Here is a 22668-nt window from a genome sequence, read left to right as displayed (position 1 = left end):
CTACCACCTCCTACACTGCAAGTGAGCGCCTGGAGGCAGAGACCCAGCTGCTTCAATCTGCGCAGAAGGACAGCTTCACAGAGGAGGTCCAAGCCTTACAAGCAGGTAACTCTGTTCGCCCAAGCAGTCGTCTCAGTGCCCTTTCCCCAGAGTATGACAGCCTCAGTGGATTAGTCAGAGTGGGAGGCCGTCTGCGTCAAGCTACAGACATAGACCCTGACAGCATCCACCCAATTGTGTTATCACCCGATCACCCTCTGACTCAACTCATTATAAAGCACTATGATGTTCAGCTGTTTCATCCTGGTGCAGAGAGACTCTATGAAGAGTTACGCCGCACCTACTGGATCCTCAGAGGTCGCCAGGCCATTAAGAAACATCAGTACCGGTGTGTGGACTGCAGGAGATGGCGCGCCTCACCCTCTACACCAAAGATGGCCGACCTTCCTTCATCTCGGCTGAGACTATACAAACCACCCTTCTGGTCTACAGGCATGGACTGTTTTGGACCATACCTGATTAAGATTGGGCGTAGGAGAGAGAAACGCTGGGGAATCATCTACAAATGCCTCACCACTAGATGCACCCACTTAGAACTCATCTCTAGCCTTGATACTGACTCTTTCTTAATGTCATTACGCAGGTTTATTGCACGCCGGGGGAAGCCATATGAGCTGTGGTCCGACCGGGGTACCAATTTCAGGGGCGGCCATAAAGAACTACAGAGCGCTTTTGAGAGCATGGCACCGAAGCTGCAGCAGCAACTGGCTAAGCAGACTATCCACTTCCACTTCAACCCACCATACTCTCCTCAATTCGGGGGAGCTTGGGAGAGGGAAATCCGATCCGTTAAGTCAGCCCTGCAAGGCATCCTGAAAGACCAAGTTGTGGCAGAGGAAGTGCTCCTAACAGCTCTCATAGAAGTTGAAGGACTCCTTAAGTCTAAACCACTCGGATATGCCTCCTCTGATGTGGCTGATCCGGACCCCATCACGCCGAACCTGCTGCTCATGGGGCGGCGCGACGCTGCATTACCACAGGCAGTATACGGCCCTCATGATGCCCTTTCCAACAGAAGATGGAAACACAGCCAGGTGATCAGTGATCATTTCTGGAAACGCTTTGTCCAGAACTACCTTCCAGGGCTTCAGCTGAGACATAAATGGAGGAAATCCACTGATAATGCTACTGTGGGACAAATTGTGATGATCATTGACTCCAACCTTCCCAGAGGGCTTTGGCTTGTTGGGACCATCACCAAGATTTTCCCAGGGACAGATGGTGTTGTTCGAGCTGCGGAGGTGAAGGTTAAAGACCTTGTAGTGTAGGCGCCCGGTAACCAAACTGGTGGAACTCCCTGAAATGCCTGAGGATTTAAATGGCACATCTTCAAACTAGTTGACTTTTGAATGAGTGTATTTGCCAGGCAAATACAGGGGCGGCTGTTAAAAGTCCGTGCCCTGACATAGACTACGTTACCCATAATGCATGTGTTCATAGGTAGTTCTGCTCGCTCATGTTGTGCTAGGCGCTTTCACTTTCGTGTGGTCCAGGGCCATGAGAGCAGTATTCACGGTGCAGAGAATTGCCATCCTCTGTTAATCCTGCGCTAGTGTGTAGAAGTGCTGTGTGCGTTCTTAAGATATAACCACACACCCACACACAACCACACCTATTTTGTCATATTAATACCTGCAAACCTTCATCATCTCCATGTACCTGACTCCTCCTCAATAAATTCTCAAACTGCACCATTGGATTTGCCTATTCCTTCTGACCGAGGAAGACTCAGTTGACGAACAATCCAAAATCAGCTGCTGACGCACACAGTCTTTTACACTTATTTTTATTACAGTAAAAAAAAAACCTTTTTTTGTAGTTTAGCCTACCATGATTAAACTATGGTTAGTGTAGCAAAACTATGGTTTAACTCTATAGTAACCTAACCTTTTTCACTGTAAGAATTGGATGAATATAAAGACTTTGGATAGTTTCCATGTACTTGTTTAGATCAACTCTGAATAAAGAAAAGAAAGGTTTAGAGCCAGATTTTTTGTATGTGAAATTTAGCTAGCAGAAAACACAAATTAATTTATATTTTCCTATAGCTTATTCTCTTTCAACATCATTAAAACTAAGATAAGACTGGATTAACATTAAAAATAAATCTGACCAAAATTCCTCTGTGAGTACATTGCCAAAACAAGTGAATGACATCTTCCTCAGAAGAGTGGCAAAAACAGCAACTCACTTCGATGTCTGACATAATTGCATCTAAGCTTTTTTGTGAAATTAGGAATAATTCATTAATCTGTTGCTTGTCTTCTTCGTATTTAAAGAGAGAACTAGTTTCCAAAGTCACACATCGCTTGTTATGATTTTCAAGAATTTAGTAGGGACGCTATGACATGTCCCAACCAATATCCAGCGACTTCTAAATTATCCCAAGCAATAATTTTGATCAAACAATTAAATGTCCCCACCAATGGCAAAATCAAACCCACGCCCTGGGAAACTAATATCTGCTGGTTTAAATAATTTGTATTTATTCATTTGAAACAATACAGTTAAGCACATTCATAACAAAAGTCATTAACACAAACATGTCACATGAAAGAGAACTTGACCAATCAGACACTCCACTATACAAAAATGAAACATGCTGAGATATCATAATCAGCTTGGCCTAAGCTTGAGAGGGGCTTAATATATTGAGATGACATTTCATAACAGTCGCGCACACACAAACACTCACTTACATACTCACACATTAGAACGCATAGAGACACAAACACATCTGAATAGTTATTTATGCCCATTGATTCTCTCAGCGTCACAGGATCAACAGTGTTAGTGTTAAGGCAGAATTGCAAGTCCTAATTTACCTCCCCTTTCCTCAGCATATGCACACACACATTCAGCTCTTTTTAAATGTACAATCTTCTGGTGTTTAAGTGTGCATTGTCTGATAAATACAGGAATAAAAACCTAGTGTGCTGCCTTGAGATTACATTTCATAAGAAGCGTATATGATGCTGTCTATGTAGGCAGCTCACTAGGTTAGAGCTATTATGGGTGTGCTTTGTGTTGAATGAGGCCTTCCCTCTTTCTTTCTCCCTCTCGCTTTCCATCTTAAAAAGGGAATGTTAATGAAGGTTGCTTAGCTCGTTTACTGGCCTCTCTTGAGGAAATCATTAGATTTCAACTTATCATTTCAACTGTGCTTTAATTTGTAATTATTGAAATACCTCACTTGTCATGACAGACATGTTGCAGCTTTCTGTCTAAGTGGGCGGTTCTTGGCTGTGACTGTGTCTCACCTTATCTTTTGATTACTGGAATAAGTGCTTTTTGGTGTGTGTGTGCGTGTGTGTTTAGAGGGAAGGCACAATCTGTTGCTTTTTTTAAATAGAGTGCTGAAGGGATGACATATTTTTGTAGGCCAAATCCTGGAAACAAGTATTTAACGTAGCATTTCCGGTTCCATCGTTCTAAAGTCAGTGGGTTTTAAACTGGGTTTTCTTGGGTATTGAACACAAGCACAATATATTTTCATGTTTTATTCTACAACATTAAATACCCTTTTGATTGAAAAAGTTGCAAGCTAACTAGGTTATTTGCCAAATGAGACTACAGAGATTGTTCAGGACATTCAAGGTCATCACATCAAATAAGTTAACTCATCTACTCACTAGCCACTTTCACAGCCTCACTGTGTTTGTAATTGCACTCTTGCAAAGTATTCTAACTTTCAAGGAAAATGTTTTATAAATAAGGACTGAAAGAGCTGAAGTCATGCGACCGTGCTGTAGCTTGTGTTTAGACTGCGTTTAGCTTTTACTTCAAGCTTCAAACTGTTGTTCATTTGTGAACAAAATGTATAAGAATCACAGAGCTTATTTTCTGCAAAAACCAATAGAAAAATTGTATTGGATTTTTGTCAAAGAAACCAGGGTGATGCTGACTTCTTGTATGGCCTACAAAAATACGTCATCACCGCAGCACAGTCAATAACACTGACATCTCCCCTCTTTCCTTTCAGAAACACAGTGGCATGGTTGATGAGGTTTTCTGTGTGCGAAAGACGACTGCTGCAAAACATCTAGTCAATAACAGTGTCATCTGCAAAGGAATCAGGGCTGTAAATGTGTGTGTGTGTGTCAGATGCAGGTTCTCTTGGCATGCAGCATTTCTATGAGGAGGTTGTTGCACGGCACCTCTCCGCTCAGGTGTTTGTAGCACAGGTAGTCTTCAGCTTGTGTGCTAAGTGCTCTGAGCTCAGGAAGGCGCAGCAGAATCTGGCTAAACCTGTCCGGGAATTGCGGATATGCACACAGTGTGTACTCCAACAGCGCGGCGTTCACCTGCTCGTACACGCTCTCCACGTAAGGCTGGTTTTCCAACAGCTTCACATCTGCAGTTAGAGAGAGCAGGGCAGCCAAATAAGTTAACTCATCTACTCACTCACCACTTTTCACAGCCTCACTGTGTTTGTAATTTGCACTCTTGCAAAGTATTCTTAAACTTTCAAGAGAAAATGTGTTTTGTTTTATAAATATCGGACTGAAAGAGCTGAAGTCATGCGACCGGGGGGCCCCTGGTGCTGTAGCTTGTGTTTAGACTTTGGCGTTAGCGTTTTACTTTTCAAGCTTCAAACTGTGTGTTCATTTGTGAACAAAATTTGCTAAGAAGTCACAGAGCTTAATTTTCTGCAAAAACCAATAGAAAAATTGTAGTTGGATTTTTGTTGTCAAAGAAACCAGGGTGATGCTGACTTCTTGTATGGCCTACAAAAATACGTCATCACACCGCAGCACAGTCAATAACACTGACATCTCCCCTCTTTCCTTTCAGAAACACAGTGGCATGGTTGATGAGGTTTTCTGTGTGCGAAAGACGACTGCTGCAAAACGTCTAGGGTCAATAACATGGGTCATCTGCAAAGGAATCAGGGCTGTAAATGTGTGTGTGTGTGTCAGATGCAGGTTCTCTTGGCATGCAGCATTTCTATGAGGAGGTTGTTGCACGGCACCTCTCCGCTCAGGTGTTTGTAGCACAGGTAGTCTTCGGATTGTGTGCTCAGTGCTCTGAGCTCGGGAAGGCGCAGCAGAAATCTGGCTAAACCTGTCCGGGGAATTGCGGATATGCACACAGTGTGTCTCTCCAACAGCGCGGCGTTCACCTGCTCGTACACGCTCTCCACGTAAGGCTGGTTTTCCAACAGCTTCACATCTGCAGTTAGAGAGAGCAGGGCAGCAGGGTTATTAACTAAAAGTGTTAACTAAAACTAAAATCATAAAAACATTTACATTACTTATAATGTTAATGTAGAAAAATATACACATTTATAAATTGAACATAAAATATTAATTATAAAATGTTAACTGAAATAAAATATATATATATAAATCAGCTTTATTTTAGCTAGTTGCCAAGGCAACATTTATTTTAATTTCATTTTGAGTTGAAGTGCTAAAATAACTGAAACTAAATAAGCTAAAACTGGCAATAATAATAATAAAACAAGAATATTAAAAAATGTAATAATAATAATAATCAGCTTCAAAATCAATATTTCTCATTATGGTTTAGTTTAAATAAAAAAATAAAAATAAAACTAATAAATAAAAAAATATATTTTATATATGTTGGCAAACAATTTCAGCTAGTTGCCAATGCAACATATTTCATTTTTGTTTTGTTTCAGTTGAAGTACTAAAATAACTAAAACTAATAAATGTATATTTAATAAATACTATGTAGACTTAGTTTTAAAAACTAACAATTTTAGCTATATGTAACATTGCTGATTTTCATTTAGGCCTACTAAAATAACAAAAATGATTAATAATGATTAATAAATAAACATGATTAAAAACTATAGCCTATATAGACATAAAAATAAACATTTTAGCTAATTTCAGCTAGTTGCCATTTGAGTTTGAAGCAAAATAGCCTAACTAAAACTAACTAAAATTAATAAACACTATAAAAATAAAAAAATAAAAAAATCTAATAAAAATGTGAAAAAACAACAAAATTATGACAACTTTAAATAAAACTAAAGTGAAAACAGAAAATATGAGAATATAATCTTATTCAAAAAATAAAAAAAAACAAACAAACAAAAAAAACAGTATATCAGTGGTACTAAAATAACACAGAGATGCACCAACAGAGTCTCAATAAAGACCGCATGAGTGGAAAATGGGTTTTCAAGCACTTTCCGAACGCACACAAATACAAACCTGCTCTCTTTCTCTCTCTCTCTCTCTCTCTCTCTCTCTCTCACACACACACACACGCACGCACGCACACAGCCCTCAAGCACTCTTATTATGAAAAGCAGCTTTTGTCGGCGCTAAATTGCTCTCACTTAAGCGAACGCGAACAATAAAGGAGCATTTTCTCCTGAAGCTGAGAAAGAGAGGCGCGGCGGCGCGGACCAATATGGGGTCAATCCATTAAACTTCTTTTGAGCCGGAGTCTCGCTATAGAAGGCGTGTGTGCGTCTGCGAGCGGATACGGGGTCCGGCTCCCTGCCTTTGTAAACGGGAGCGATTCAGCAGCTTTTCATTTTAATTAAGCCCATTACCCAGTTACCACGCGCCCCGCGCCACACAAAGCACGCTGCCGCTCACGACAAATAGCGCGATACACGCGCGTCCTCGTTAGCGGGGCTCGAAATCAATGCAATATTCATCTTTTGAGAAGTTAATTAGCCTCGGTCAAACCCCGGCGGAGGAAATATAGATACGCTCAATAAGACGCGGAGGACGGGGTGACGGGCGCTGACGCCGAGCCTATGAAAATGTCTTTTATATGAAACTATTAAAACATCCGCAGCAGCATTGCTGAACGGAGGGAGACGGACACAGAAAGAGGAGATTTCACACCTCTTCCTCATTAATGAGAAGTCGTTTTGGCCTCTGGAATTAGTTAAGAACTCGAAACAATTTAGCAGAACTTATTAAGGGAAATATTATTTAAATAAAAATGATAAGACATCCTAGCTGTTATCAATCATTCAACCAACCGCAAAACATTTAAAACTCTAACGAAATTTTAGGACACAATCTTAGGTTAATAAAAAGTCTTGAATTAAATGTGACACTTTTTTTGCTCTTCTGAAATAAAAAGTTTTACAATTTATTGAAAATATAACTGCAAATGAAAAATATAAACTGAAAATATAAACTGCAAAAATCATCTTGGTTATAAGGTCACAAACAAAAGCACATTCACAGACTACAGTTCAAAGGTTTTTGGGGTCAGTTATTTTAAAAATTGTATTTATTTATTTTAGACATAATGTTAAAAAGAGTTCTATGTGAAATAAATGCTGTTTTTAAAATTTTATTCATCAAAGAACCTTGAAAAAAGTATCTCAGTTTTCAGAAAAATATTAAGCAGCACAACTGTTTTCAACATTGATAGTAATGTTAATAGAAAAGTTATTCTTGAGCAGCAAATCAGTATATTAGAATGATTTCTGAAGGATCATGTGACACTGAAGACTGGAGTAATGATGCTGAAAATTCAGCTTTGCATCCGAAGAATACATTTTAAAATATATTCAATTAGAAAACAGTTATTTTAAATTGTAATAATTTAAAGAAAGAAAGAAAGAAAAATCCCCAAACTTTTAACCTGTAGAGTATATACCTGTGCATCGCAAACCTTATAATTCACATGGAAAGACATCAGCCAATCATATCAAAGCTCATTTACATATGGAAGTCTTATAGTAACACTAGTTAAAAAGAAAAAAGATCAGAAAAACTGTAGAACTAAATTATGAATGCATTTAGTGCACTTGATTAACATTATATGTGCAGACAATTATATCTCCCTGTATTTTTCCCCAAGTTTAATAATCACATTTAACTCTTTAGTTTTATTCAAGAACACTAAACCCTAAAATTGGCCTATTTGCAAAACAGAGAAACTGAGTAACTGAGGTTCAAGTCAAAATTCTCACCAGGGTTGAAGAGGATGAGGTATTTGAGACAGGCGGTTTCTCTGCGGTCCAGCTGCAGCTCCTGTAGGCGGTGCACCAGCTCCTGACCTCTCTGTATCATCCCGTTCAGAGTGACCCCTGCCTGGGCCATTAAAGATGCAAGCTCAACCTGACACACACATAGACATATACTACATAAAATCAACACGTCAAGTGTATATTTGTGCCTATATTGTGTCTGATTTGAGTGTGTGTGTTACCTCCTGTCCAGTAATGAGAAGCACACTGTCCTCTTTCCCATGATGCAACTGTCTGGCGATGTAGTCCAGCACAAGCAGCTCACTCCAGCAGTTATGCAGCAACTTCATCTGATCTCCCACCTGTGGAGCAGAAAGAACATAAATATGAAAGTAGACAAAATTATTCCAAATATGTTTATATTATGCATTATGTATGTAGATTTTTACACTATTTTATTAATTCTATTATATTAATTATCATATTTATTGATATTTATCATATTTTTATATTATTTATATAATTTATTAAGTGAATCTGAGTTGTTTCTCTAAATTCTTTAAAAAAAAAAAGTCTATGATAAGAAGTGTTTTATTTGCTTTTTGACAACTAGAGGAGATATTTTTGTAATGAAAAAAAAAAATCTGATTAAAATGAATTTTAATATATTTTTATTTTGTATAAAATATTATTGCTCAAATGTTGCTCTTTCATAGCCCAGGAAACTTAAGCTATATCTATTGATATTTGTTATTATTTAATACTATTTATAATTACATCATATGTATATTTTGTATGTGTTTATATTAGCTATATTTGATTTAATTAGTGAATCTCAGTTGTTTCTCTATAAATGATTAAAAAATAGATGCAAACAAATTAGTCAGTTATATAATATAAAAGTATAGAGGTTTATAAATATGAAAGGAAAAGATTATTTGATGAGAAGTATTTAATTTTTATTTATTTATTTCTTGAAAATTGTGGAAAATTTGAGTTTCTTCTAAATCTCTAGAGGAGACAGAAATTATTTTTGCTTTTAGAAAAAAAAAATTATATTATTAAGAGATCCTATTTTTGATATTTCTTTCATTTTTCATTTCATGTATAGATAAATAATAAATAAATACTCATACACATACATACATATTTTCATATTCGGTGCAATACAATGTGAATATGTCATTGTGCCTACACACATACAGTACATTCAGGCACGTTTAAAAGGAGCCTCACCCACACAAAATTTCCAGAAAGCTGCAAGTTTTCTACCACCAACACAATAGCATTGAGTCACTGTATAAAAATGGAACAGAATGGACTGAACCATCATTCAGGTTAGCAGAGATGTGATTCAGTCTTCATTCAATAGCCGGCTGCTACTGTGCATATTCAGACTCCAATTAAGCAGGTGGAATTGAATTGAAAATAGCCAATTATGTGGATGAAACAACTTTCAGCTCACTGTTGCATATGAGATTCGTGACCCCTCAGGAGCCTCACGGGGCGGAACAGTTAATTGCAGCAGGAATGCACTAGTTATTTTTTAAAGCGCATAGAATTGGACGGCATCTCTATCACTCCCTTTATGCCATGCTCCTGTTGCCATGACGAGAGATCATACGGCACATTCTGCACACAGTGAAGGAAGCTGGAGTCTGTCTGTTGCCGTAGATACACAGGTACACAATGTGCTACACGATCGACAAAAACAAGCATGCAAAGGTTTCTATGCAAATAAATAAATCAATACTGAGGTGAATGTTATTAAATACCATTTCACCGTACTGTAAACAAATCATTTCAAAAGAAATTTTTTTTGTAGTTATGTAATCAGCTGATAACTAGTCGCAAGCAACTAGTGTTATTAAATATCAAAATCATATATAGTTCACTCAAAATGCAAAAGAGAAATAAACACATAAGGGTTTGAAATGACATGAGGCTGAGTAAATGGTGATTTTTCATTTTTTATATATCCTTTATCCTTGTGTTTGAATATTTTTTTAATAAAAAGTAATGCTAGCTTATTTAAGCTTCCTGAAGTAGCTAAAGCTAGTGAATGTTTTGATGACAGTTAAAGAAAAAGCTTCAGACTAAAGCTCTTTTGAAGCAAGTCATTTCAATCTTGAAAAGAAAAACAACTTTCTGCATTTACAGCTGCTTTCATGAATAAACATAGAAACACGGTTTTATTTGACTTGAAGTGAACCTGCTGCAAACTATTGTTAGCAATGCTAGCTATTACTTTGGAGAATCAAGGTACGCTCAAACGATAGTATGAAAGTGCTCAAGTAGAAATAAGTTCAGAAATAACGTTACAACAAGGTCAGAATCACATTACAAGTGCTACCGCAAAACTGGACAACCAGAATGTACTCTCTGAAAACACCACAAAATGATGCATTGTAAACGATAGATAATCAGGAGAGATGCACTCTGACCAACAGTGTTAAAATGTCCATATTTCCTATTCCTAAACTAGTCACCCAGAAGCATCATTCTCATTAAAACTGTATTTGGAATGCAAATAATTCAACAAATGAATAAATCTAAATTTGTAAGAAAATAGTATGAAACAATGTACCATACGGAAATATGAAAGGAATAGTTAACCCAGAAATTTGCTGAAAATGTCCTCACCCTCAGGCCATTCAAGATTTAGATGAGTTTGTTTCTTAGTGAATGGGTGCCGTCAGAATGAGAGTCCAAACAGCTGATAAAAACATCACAAAAATCTACAAATTATCCAAACCATTCCAGTCCATCAATCAACAGCAAAAAAGGAGAGTGTTTGTAAGGAACAAATCTATCCTATTATAATAAATCTATCAATATCAGCTATAATTTATAATATCGCTTTCTTCAGTGAAAAAGTGGTCTCATCTGAATCAGGAGAAAAATATGCATAGACCAAGCGAGAAAAAATAGTCTAAAACTGTTTTAAATAAATTGATTGGTTGATTTTGATGTGAGAGGACAACAAGGGGTGAACATTTTCACTGAAAGAAGCATTATTATGAATAAAACATTCATGTTTTGTGTGGTAGCAATGGTTTGAAGTTAAAAAAATGTATTTTGCAAGATGTTAACTGATGGACTGGAGTGGTGTGGATTATTGTGATGTTTCTATCAGCTGTTTGGACTCTCATTCTGATGGCACCCATTCACTGCAATGCTGAGCAAGTGCTAATGCAAGTTCAAGTTCTGATGAAGAAACAAATTCATCTACATCTTGGATGGCCTGAGGGTTAGTACATTTTCAGCAAATTTATTTGTGACTGAACTATTCCTTTAATAGCTACATTATTTTCACATGACTTTCACAAGACAAAACAGGTAAAGAAAAAAAGGTTTATCAATTAAAGTGACAAAACGTAAATAAATAAACCAAATCAATCAATGATACTAAGTGCTACAATAAGGACTCTGAGAAAAACTAACTTCCCTTTTGAATACTGAACCTGTGACTTACTACCATTACTAGCGTACTAGCATTTTTCAGCTTGTCCTCACCATAAGTGCTGTGCGAGGCCGCTTTTGGAGAGTGTCAGATGCCCTTGGCACCCCAGTGTGGGCTATTATATGGGACAGAGAAAAAGCTTTACTCTGAAAAGATTATGAGTAAAACAAGACCCTTGTCCATTTCTCAGCAGTAGCTGTTGACTCTGAAATCACACACAGACGCGCACACATTCACATCCACACTTGAACGCCACAACACTTCCCTGTCAGTGCTTTATATATTTTGTAACCCTCATTTATCGGCGATAATACCTGCCCGCTGCCCCAGACTTCCACAACACAGGCTTTATTCTTGTTGCTATTTCTCTCTCCGTTTTATCTTTGTAGAATAAACCCGCCTCTTTTTGTGTTGCAGGAATTTGATTTTGACCTAGAAGGACACAGATGTCCAGCTGTGTGAATGTGGAAGTACAACTCACAAACAGACCACAGAGGACAGAAGCTACATTTAGAATTCAGTTTTAGTGTACTGCTTACTGCTCAATATAGCTGTTTACTGTTTAAACTATATATTATATTACTGCTCAATACAGACGTTTACTTCTGTGTGTATACACACATATGCATACATATATATGTAATGACCATGTAATAACATGATCAAATAATTGATTCAAATATAACCAGAAACATGCATAAAGAAAATAAATATGGTCAATTATCTTTTCTTGTTAACGTTAAATTATTTTAAATAGAATGCATTTTGCAATAACAGACAATATGCAAATGTTAATATGCTGCTTTTTCACATGGCTTCAAGTTTAAATATTTGAGAAGTATCCATCATTCATTTAAAATATATTTTTTTAATTACATACTTTTTTTTTTGTTAGAATGTCTTAACTTTGCCAGTTTTTAAGTAAATCTAAAAGGAAATGTTAAAAATCATGGCAGGTTTAATTATCAAACTGTTAATGTCAGCTGAGGGTCAGGTTTATTTATTTAGAAATTAATACTTTTATTCATCAAGGACACATTAAACTGATCAAAAGTGACAATAAAGGCATTTATAGGGTTATAAATGATTTTTTAAAAATGCTGTTCTTTGAACTTTCTGTTCATCAAATAATGCTGAAAAAACTGTATCATGGTTTGCACAAATACACAAAAGCAGCACAACTATTTTCAACACTGATGCTAATAATTCTTGCGCAGAAAATCAGCATTTTCGAATGATTTCTGAAGGATCATGTGACACTGAAGACTAAAAATGATGCTGAAAATTCAGCTTTGCATCACAGGAATAAATTACATTTTAAAATATATTCAAAAATAAAACTGTTATTTGAAACTGTAATAATGTTTTCAAATATTATTGATTTTACTGTATTTTTCTGTATTAATAAATGCAGCCTTAGTCAATCTAAAAGACTTAGAAATATAAAAAAATAAGCATATCAACCCCAAACTTTTGAAATCATCAGTGTATTACACACACACACACACACACACACACACAGACACACACACACACACACACACACGTGCATTCTACACACTGTCTGCAAGTATGGTAGTATGCTTTACTGAACACCACTAGAGAGACTGGTTGTAGATTGAGATGCAAACACACCATCCTAAACATCTTTCAAACTGTCAGACATACACTGCATATGTTTGTCTTCAGAGGGTTAATAAACTAACAGTTCACATCCGGCGTATGTGTGGGTGTGATATGTGTGTGTGAACACACCTGTTCAGGTAATAGTGTGAAGTGGAAACAATCCATCAGCACAGACAGAGGAAGTGATGATGGTATTAGTACTGCAGCATCCTGCCTCAGTGGCTTTATTAGTCAGTCAGTATGTTATGTCACTTACAAAACATACCATGGTCTCACTAAAGCGTTTGTGAATATTGTATTTTGGAATAGGACTATATATCAAAGTACTATGGTATTACTAACTGATACCATGAGGACTTTACACTTTAGACCTGTAGGTGCTGCCAATTGATTAGATCAAACTGATGGACCAGAGAAGCATATTTACTGGATTTTAAATTAACAAAATAAATATTCATTAAATGCTCAGACTAAACATTGACAGTAGATGCATTTACTGTCTAGAAAGTATTGAAAAGCAGAGGTTAATATTGGTTTTCTTATTACATCAGAATATAAAAACTACTTTGCTTCTAATTGGAATCTTTTCAGGAGCGAATAATAGTCAGCTGAGTATAACAACTATTTTCTGGAGGAATCTGATGAATTAAAAAGAGTGAGACTTGTTGAATAAGAAAAATCTTCAGGCAGACTGAGTGCACGGACACTGAAGCATTCACATTCTCCCCTTATCTGGAGAGGAATGCTGTTGCTAAACCCCCCCCCACACACACACACACACACACACACACACACACACACACACACACACACACACACACACACACACACACACACACACACACACACACACACACACACACACACACACACACACAGAGGTACTGAGAAGTAAAGGACTGGAAATTGCGGTGTTTGCACTAAAAATGAAGAAATTAAAAGGAAAAGATTCAGTTATATTTGTTGCAGACACTAACAATTGTTTTAAATCAGTTTCAGAAGCGACTATCATGTGTTTTTTGTATTTTTTGTAATCTTGTATTTTTAATTGAAACTAAAAATGTTTTCATTCACTTTCAGATTTTAATAATAATCTTTCAAATTTTACATTGGCCTTCCTATTGTTTACTAAGCCTTTGTTTCCTACCTCCGTTTTATCTCTATTTGTGTGTATGTGTGTGCGTGTGTTGAGAAGGTTATTCTGTTATGTGTGTGTAATTTCACAGAGTACCATTGTCTGTGTGTGTGTGTGTGTGTGTCTGTGTGGGTGAATAACAGCTAGTGTTACTATGTATATTGTGTGTGTGATTGAAATGTTGTAACGTGTGATTGTGTTTATGCCGCATTGTCAGCAGGGTTTGGAAACACTACAGAAAGTGACAGCAGCTCAGAATGGACAAAAGAAAGGAGTGTATCCTCTATTTCCTCTAAGACAACAAACACTCTTGAGTTTATTTAAAGAGCTCTTCAGGACCACCAAACTCAAGTGTTTTATGTAAAGACCCCTCAATGCCACAGGTTATAATGGACACAATATAGCAGGAGCTCTCAATTTAAGATTGTTCTGAAAAAGTTAATGAGCCTTTTGAAATGAATCTTAAATATATCTCAGCATTTCGGATTAACAGTAAATCCAGACTTCCAGCTGAAATATGCAAAAGTCAGAATGTATTAATGCAAGATTCATGAAAATTCTACAGTTTTAATAATCTTGTCATAATTGCAAAATTGCTATTAAATGAATTCATTTCAGTATCCGGTATTAATTCAAAAAAAGAAATAGAGTTTGAGGTCCGTAAGATTTGTTTTTTAATGAAATTCATAGTTTTATTTAGCAAGCATGAATTAAATTAATCAAAAGTGACAGTAAAGACTATTCTATTTTTTAATACTGCAAAATATTTCTATTTCAAATAAATTAAATCAAATAAATTTAAATCTCTAATCGTCAAAGAATCCTGAAAGAAATGCATCACTGTTTCCACAAAAAAAGAAAAATAAATAAATAAACTGCTTTCAACATTGATTATAATAAAAACTGTTTCCTGATCAGCAAATTAGCAAATTATGATTTCTGAAGGATCATGTGACACTGAAGACTGGAGTAATGATGCTGAAAATTCAGCTTTGTATCAGAGAAATAAATTACATTTTAAAATACATTCAAATAAAAAAAACAGTTATTTCACAATATTACTGTTTTTACTGTATTTTTGATCAAATAAAACCAGACACGTTAAGCAAAAGAGACTTCTTATGTTCAAAAACATGAATAAATCTTATCAACCACAATCTTTTGAATGGTAATTTATATAAGTGTGCACAAAACATGCCTTATAATGATTATTATAATATCATTATCATTATTCACAGGCTCAGGACCAGCTCAAAGCATCATTACAATGCAGTCATTTATGCTACAAAACCTCATAAAATTACCAGACGGCTAATAATTTCCTCAAATACACCTGTTGATTGAATCACATCAGACATCACTGTCCGCATGTTAGAGCCGATATAAACGTGACAGTGAGCCAGAGCAAACACAGCAGGCCGGGTCTCTTCATCTGGAAACACACACACACACACACACACACACACACATTCCCTGTTCGTACATGTCAGCATCGTTTCATCATGCCAACCGTATCCGCTCTGGTCATGCAAACATTGTGTGTGTTTGTGTGTGTTTATGTGTGTTTATGTGTGTAAAAGGCCTAATATTACTTAATCTGATGATACTGGATTCCAAAATATCAATAAAAACTTCAATAAAGTAAAGTTTTTTTTACAAAATAAGATTTTAAATTTTAAGTTTATATATATGTATCAGCTTTCCACTTATTAAAATAGCCAAAAACTCAAAAATTCAAAGGTTACAAATGACAAAAGGAAGTATTTAAAATAAAAAAATAAAAAAGTTTGCTCTATTTGCCTCAAATGCTCCATTTAATGTCAAATAACTTGACATGAACACAAGTGTGTAAATAAATAATCTTTTCCCCCCTCACAAAATCTGTAATCTTACATCACCATTTGGATGTAAAACACCCACAGATTTAGCAGAAAACCTCTGGGGCATGTTTGCATTTTCTTGTCGCTGGCCATAACTCTGAGCTTGAAATCAGGATTAGGCATCGACTAGTGTCTTCAAAATCATTTACACATGTGGAAAATGGCTGAGAACTAAACAAATAGTTGCAACCTGGTTTACAGGAAGATAGGAATCTTTGTGGCAGTTTTTCTGGTGATTTAGGGATAATACAAGACTTTTTCACTTTACAAATGATTGTTAAAACCAAACATGCAACAAAACGCATCATATATTGTGAGAAGGTGGGACGTGCTTGAGCAAAACAGACTATATTTTTTGAATCAGCACCCCAAAATTAGTTGGATACAAATTGTGGATTTTGCTCAGCAAATATGATGCAATATGATTTTTTTTTAGCTCAGCACAACAAAGAAACTCATACAGGTTTGGAACAACATGAGGGGGGTAAATGATGGCAGAATTTCATGTTTTGATGAACTATCCCTTTAATTCAGTTTCGCTTGTGTTCACACTTACCTTGAGCTCCTTAAAGAAGATGCAGCTCCGCGCCCACTCCACTATAGAGAAGAGCGTCTGATCGGCCATGTGGCACATCAGGCCGAAGGTGCTGAGCCGTTCCTGTTTAGCAGCGAGACGTGTGTTCTGTTCTTGATTGGCCACCGTGCTTCGAGAGTTCTGTTCCTGCTGCAGGTGGGCCAGGTGAGCGCTTATCTTGCTTTGCACCTGCAGCTCATCTTGCTCACAGCGAACAAACTCCAGAACCAGCGGCGGTACTGTTAAGCCCGGCGGGGCGAGCGGCGGGCTGGTCGACACTTGTGTCTGGTCGACGTACGTGTAGCCTGGAACAGATTCTGGGGAGCTGGCGCTGGTGTAATGCTCTGAGCTTGTGTAGTGGTCGGGGTACTCAGATTTGATGGCACGGCTGGGCAGGGTGGGATACGCCGGGTACTGTAAACTCAGAGAACTGTATGCTTAGATGTTGACTTATAAATCTCAAGGAGCCACCGAGGTAAACGATGCTTACGTAATCTTTATTTGCAACCGAGGCGCCGACGTTTGGGTGGGTGTTTTTTGGAGCCGGGGTGGACAGAGCAGTGCTGAAGCTGTAGTCAGACTGAGGGGATGACATCAAAGGGGGCGTGGCTTCCATCTTTAAGCCACTCGCCCGGATTAGAGCTTTCTTCTGCTGCTTTAACGCCCGGTCTCGTTTGTACATGGGGCCAAATTTATTGCGCCCTCCTCGCATCCTATCAGCACGGACAGCTGTGAGCACAAACAAAACCATATTACAATACATTTTATATTAATATGAATATTTAACAGTATTATACAAAAGTATTTTATAACTTTTTATCTAAATAAAAAGTCATAAAAATAAAAAACTGTATGCTACTTTCTGTATTTTATATTCATTTAAAAGCATTATAAAATGTGTTATGAAAAGTATTATATTATATTTATATTATATACAGTAATATAAAATTACAGTCAAATAATTAAAAAGTATTCTTCAGATCAGTCTGGGTTGAAGTAACTACATAGTTTTTTTTTCTAAAATTAAATTAATATGAAGATATTTGTGGAACTTAAGGTTCTTCTAATGTATGTAGCAGAACCATTTTTGGTTCTAATTGGAATGTTCATTTTTAGAAGAAAAGAATTGTGTTCTACAAGCAGTTATATGTTGCTTCTTGTCCGTTTCTCTAAAATTCGTCCTTCGGTTAACTCACGAACTTTAAAAATACCTCTATAGCCTGCCTGATTAAAAATAGAGCTGTGCTTAAATGAATACTTAACCTTGATCCAGAAGCAAAGCGCGCGCAGCCGGTAAGGCAAAGGTGCCTGCAGATAATAGCGACCTTGCAACAAGAACGGCGATTTTTTTTCTTCACTGTTTATTTTTTCTCTAATTCTACATCTACACGTGGAACTAATCAACTGGCTGCAATGCAATTTAAATTCTTAATCGTTTTTTTTTAAATAGACCTGCCTTATGGAATATGATTTAATCGTTTTTTAGCCAATTTTTCAAAATATACACAGATCCTGTCACAAGATTGAATTAATCCATATACATGCAGATTTTAAAAGTAAATGATAAGATAACGAAAAATGTACGAGAAATTAATCTATATAATAAAACACAAACAGTTCTAAAATTGAAAGATATGATTTTTATAAGAAAATATTTTCAATTGTAGCCTAATCATTTAAATAATTTATTATTATTTGATCTCCAATAAATTTCAGATTTATGCAGTTGTCTATACCGAACTGAATTTGAGATTAAATTTGAGATTAAGCATATTTCGCTCACCTTCCAGCCGCATCCCGACGTTCAGACATTTCTGGAAGCGGCAGAACGGACACCGTTTCCTCTGGGTTTTATCGATCTTACAGTCCTGGCTCTCTGCACATGTGTACCGTTTGTTATTCTGTACGGTCCTCTTAAAGAAACCCTTTAAAATGAAGGGAGGAAAAAATGTTGCCATTCGACAAGAAAGAAGAAAAGAATATAATAAATATTTACAATTATACAGAATAAATTCTATAGAATAATGTATCTATAGATAAATGGTCGAAGTGACTTTAAAATGAATAAACAGGCTACGTGATTTGTTCTAAGTGACTGTAACATCGAAATATTATTTATTTAAAATCTAATATATCGACAAAAATGTCTAACCCTTTATATGATGTGCATTTGTCAACTATAGTACTTGATCTGACCATTAAAACTCTGCTAAGGTGGCCAGGCTGATTCAGTCATAGTCCTATTAAATTATTCAGGATAAATGTATTCAACATTTAGATTAAAAAAAGATACTTATACTTAAAACCTGTTGATTTAGATCATAACATCAGACAGATTTTAGGTTACTGAAAACATTTTACAGTAGGGTATATTTAAACCGTCTGATTTAATACCTTGCAGCTCTCGCAGGTTAATAAACCATAGTGATAGCCAGAAACTTTATCCCCACACACCGGACACAACTCTTCCAGGTCCGTCTCATAACTGAAGTCCATTCCGCCCCGCCGAGCGCCTGCGCACAAGCATATGAACACACACCTAAAACAGCGCTTCTTCAGTGGTTCAGCAAACAGTCGAAAACGTTCTACATGCCTCTTGCTATTATCTATGATTTCCTTGGTTGTTTCAAAAGCACTATAACATTGAAGGGTTTCTAGAAATAATAATAATAAAAATAAAAAGTTTTTTTTTTTTTTTAATATATTGATCCACCAAATAGTAGCCTAAAACCCTTGGTGACGCATAAATGCAACCTTTATTTTGACCTTAACATGATTTAAAAACTAATTAAGGCCTTTAAATGATCACATTCAATTAATCACCGATATACACTGTAAATATTATTTTTAGAAGCTGTAAATACAACAAAGTGTTTTACAAGAAAATACTGACTATTCTTTCTGCTTCAGAATTTCGCGTTAAATTCATCGTTATTACGTGCCGTTTTCTATTTATTTGTGAAATTAACTATCAATTTCTGAGTGAAAAATTTTCTACACCAATTTTTTTTCAGTGTATAGTCTATCAAAAAGTAAGTAGCTATTTACATTCCTGCCATTGACAAATCTAAGTGCATTTAAAGATTTAGAAAAAAAAAAAACATTGTAGTTATATTTAAGAATTGCAATTTATTGTGAGTTTTAACAATACTTTTTTTCACAATAAATGTTTATAAAATCACCTTACATTAAGTAAACCTGAAAATATTACAGCGTTGTCATTTATTTGTATTATTTTGTTAAATGGGCCTATCAATATATCACAGCTATTTGTCATGAACATGAGGTATAAAATTATAAGTTTATTAATATAATAATCATTCTATGGTTGAAATGCAGATAGGTCCGAACGACTGAAACGAAAGCATGTGATGTTGACGTGAAAGGCAACTGTTACCTGTCAGTGACTCTGCTCCTCTGCGGTGCTTCAGTGCTGCTGATCTCTGCGCGAGGAATTTAATCACCAGAGCCGCGACACTGCGCGATCCTGCCGGTTCAGTGCGCGAGTGTTTCCCGGTTAAAACCCGCGTGATGTGTGCGAGGACACCGCGAGGGCAGCAGCTCTTTAGTGTTTGGCCTCGTGCGTTCACACAGTAGACATGCCCTCATATCCACACACACACACGCACATACAAAACTGTCAATGAGCGACAGGAAGGAGCGCCTATCTGCAACAGGTACTGAGCATGGGGAGGAGACAACAGTTTCCAAACAATTGCTTCGAATAAACTCTGAATCATTTTATGTTTAAAAATATATACAGCTTTGCTTTCAAATCGACCGACCTATTTTTTATTTATTTATTTATTTTTGGTAATATGCAGATAGCTGATTTTTATTTTAAGAAAAAAGGCACAAAAGCGGTAACTTAGCCGGTACATTTTCTAGTTGCAAGTTGCTAATTATGTACTAATATTTACACTTTAGATACAAATATGGCCTTTTAATGTAGGCTACTAATACGCACCTGAAAAAGGTACAAAACTGTACCTTTTAAAAAGGTAGGCTTACTGCCCCAGTGACAGATTTTGTACATTTTTTTTCTGAGTGAGGAATAAAAATTAACAATATTTGCACAAATATCAATTTCACATCTTAATGTAACCTTAATTTAATTCATTATTATAAAACGCGTAATTTATAGACTAAATAAAAAAAATAAAAAAATAAACTACTACTTTACATACTTTTTCTCCCACTGAAATCTGATTGGTCCAACAACTGACGATTGTCTTCCAACACCATCATCTTCATCACAAACACACTCGACTAATAAGATAAATGTTTCCTTCTTTGAGCTATAGCAGATAGTTACAAGAATAACATAAAAACAAAATATTAGAAAACTAGCCGAAATATAATTTAAAAGACTGTAAATTATCAATGAATTATTGTGAGCAAGAATGTACCTTTTCATAAACTGATTCACAAGTGAAATATTTTTCGATTTAATCTGTGGAAGAGGATTTTGTTTAATACAAAATGAAATTATTAGCGATGGTGTCAGAAAAACCAAAGCTCAGAATTCAATCATAGCCTATTTATTAATTATCAAAAGAGAAAGTTGCTTTTTAATATGACAGTCAAAGTGTCCCTTGAATGACGTGGCCTACACACACACACACACACACACACACACACACACACACACACAAACACACACACACACACACAGCCGTAAATTAACATGTTTTCACACTGCATCAATTCGTTCTGCGCAGCCATTAACAGCATAAATTAATAACTCTTTAATTTCTTTTAATGAAGCAATCGGTATTGGATTTCTAGCCGCACACACGCACAAAATAATTTGTCATTCTGTGACTCGTGCACAAGAGTGTCTCCATATGGCGCATTTCCCATCAGTCATTGTGCTACTTAATCAATAAAGAAGGTGAAAGACAATGTGCGGAGGTGCTGGAGACCTCTCGCGTGCGCTCGCGCTCTCAGAGGCACGTGGAACATGTGTTTGCTCACAATAATTACAATAGCTGACGGGCACGCTTAAATTTCTCATTAGCATATTAATTAATACCCTTCTGGAAAACATTTGAGTAGCACAGATCAGAGGGTGAGTGCCAGAACAATATTCGAACTAACACATAGGTCATATGTCTGCGTTTGATAGAAATAATGATATGAATCTGACAGCAAGGCTAATTGTTTCAATTAGGCCTGAAATTCTTAAGCTTCGTTTCCCTGTTCTTGACTTCCTTTCGTCAGCCAAAATATATTCCCCTCCCAAAACATGGAAAAAATAACCCAGCATAAATAAAAATCATCCCTAAACCCGCTGAAGGTGGTGTAAAAATGAAATAATAACACATTCTAAATAAATAATTAATAAATTAATTAAAGAATAGCAAAAAAGGTATTAAATATTTATTTTATTCTTAACTAATATATAAAATTATATACATACATACATATATACATATATATATATATATATATATATATATATATATATATATATATATATATATATTATATATATATGCTATATGATAAAATCATTATAATTCTACATTATTGTGTTTTGCACATTATTATTAATATATAAATATTAGCCACACCAAAATATTTGATATCATAGAACCAAAAAATGCTTTGCTTTGTCATAATTTAATTTACTATAGTGTTTAGTGCATAAGAATATCTATCTATCTATCTATCTATCTATCTATCTATCTATCTATCTATCTATCTATCTATCTATCTATCTATCTATCTATCTATCTATCTATCTATCTATCTATCTATCTATCTATCATAATATAAAACTATACATATTATCATATTAGCCATTTATTATTACATATAAATATCAATTTAATACACACCACCAACTACAGCACCTAAAGACTAAATCTAAGAAAATATTAACAAAAGGCTTGAAAGAATGGTTATTATTGTACTTTCCTTATTGTACCACACATGGTTCCTATTCACTGACATGATGAATGTCTGTCTCAGATATTTTTATCTACGATCTGTCCATCAAAATATTGT

General features: G+C 35.7%; 1 pseudogene; it reads right to left on the bottom strand.

Annotated features, from left to right (window-relative positions):
• Positions 1-2527: 2527 nt before the first annotated feature.
• On the bottom strand, positions 2528-20315 carry LOC109077110 (annotated as a pseudogene).
• Between the last annotated feature and the right edge of the window lie 2353 nt (positions 20316-22668).

The sequence above is a fragment of the Cyprinus carpio genome, chromosome B21, assembly GCF_018340385.1.
Source record: "Cyprinus carpio isolate SPL01 chromosome B21, ASM1834038v1, whole genome shotgun sequence".
Taxonomy (NCBI): Eukaryota; Metazoa; Chordata; class Actinopteri; order Cypriniformes; family Cyprinidae; genus Cyprinus; species Cyprinus carpio.
This window is presented reverse-complemented; position numbering and strand designations above follow the sequence as displayed.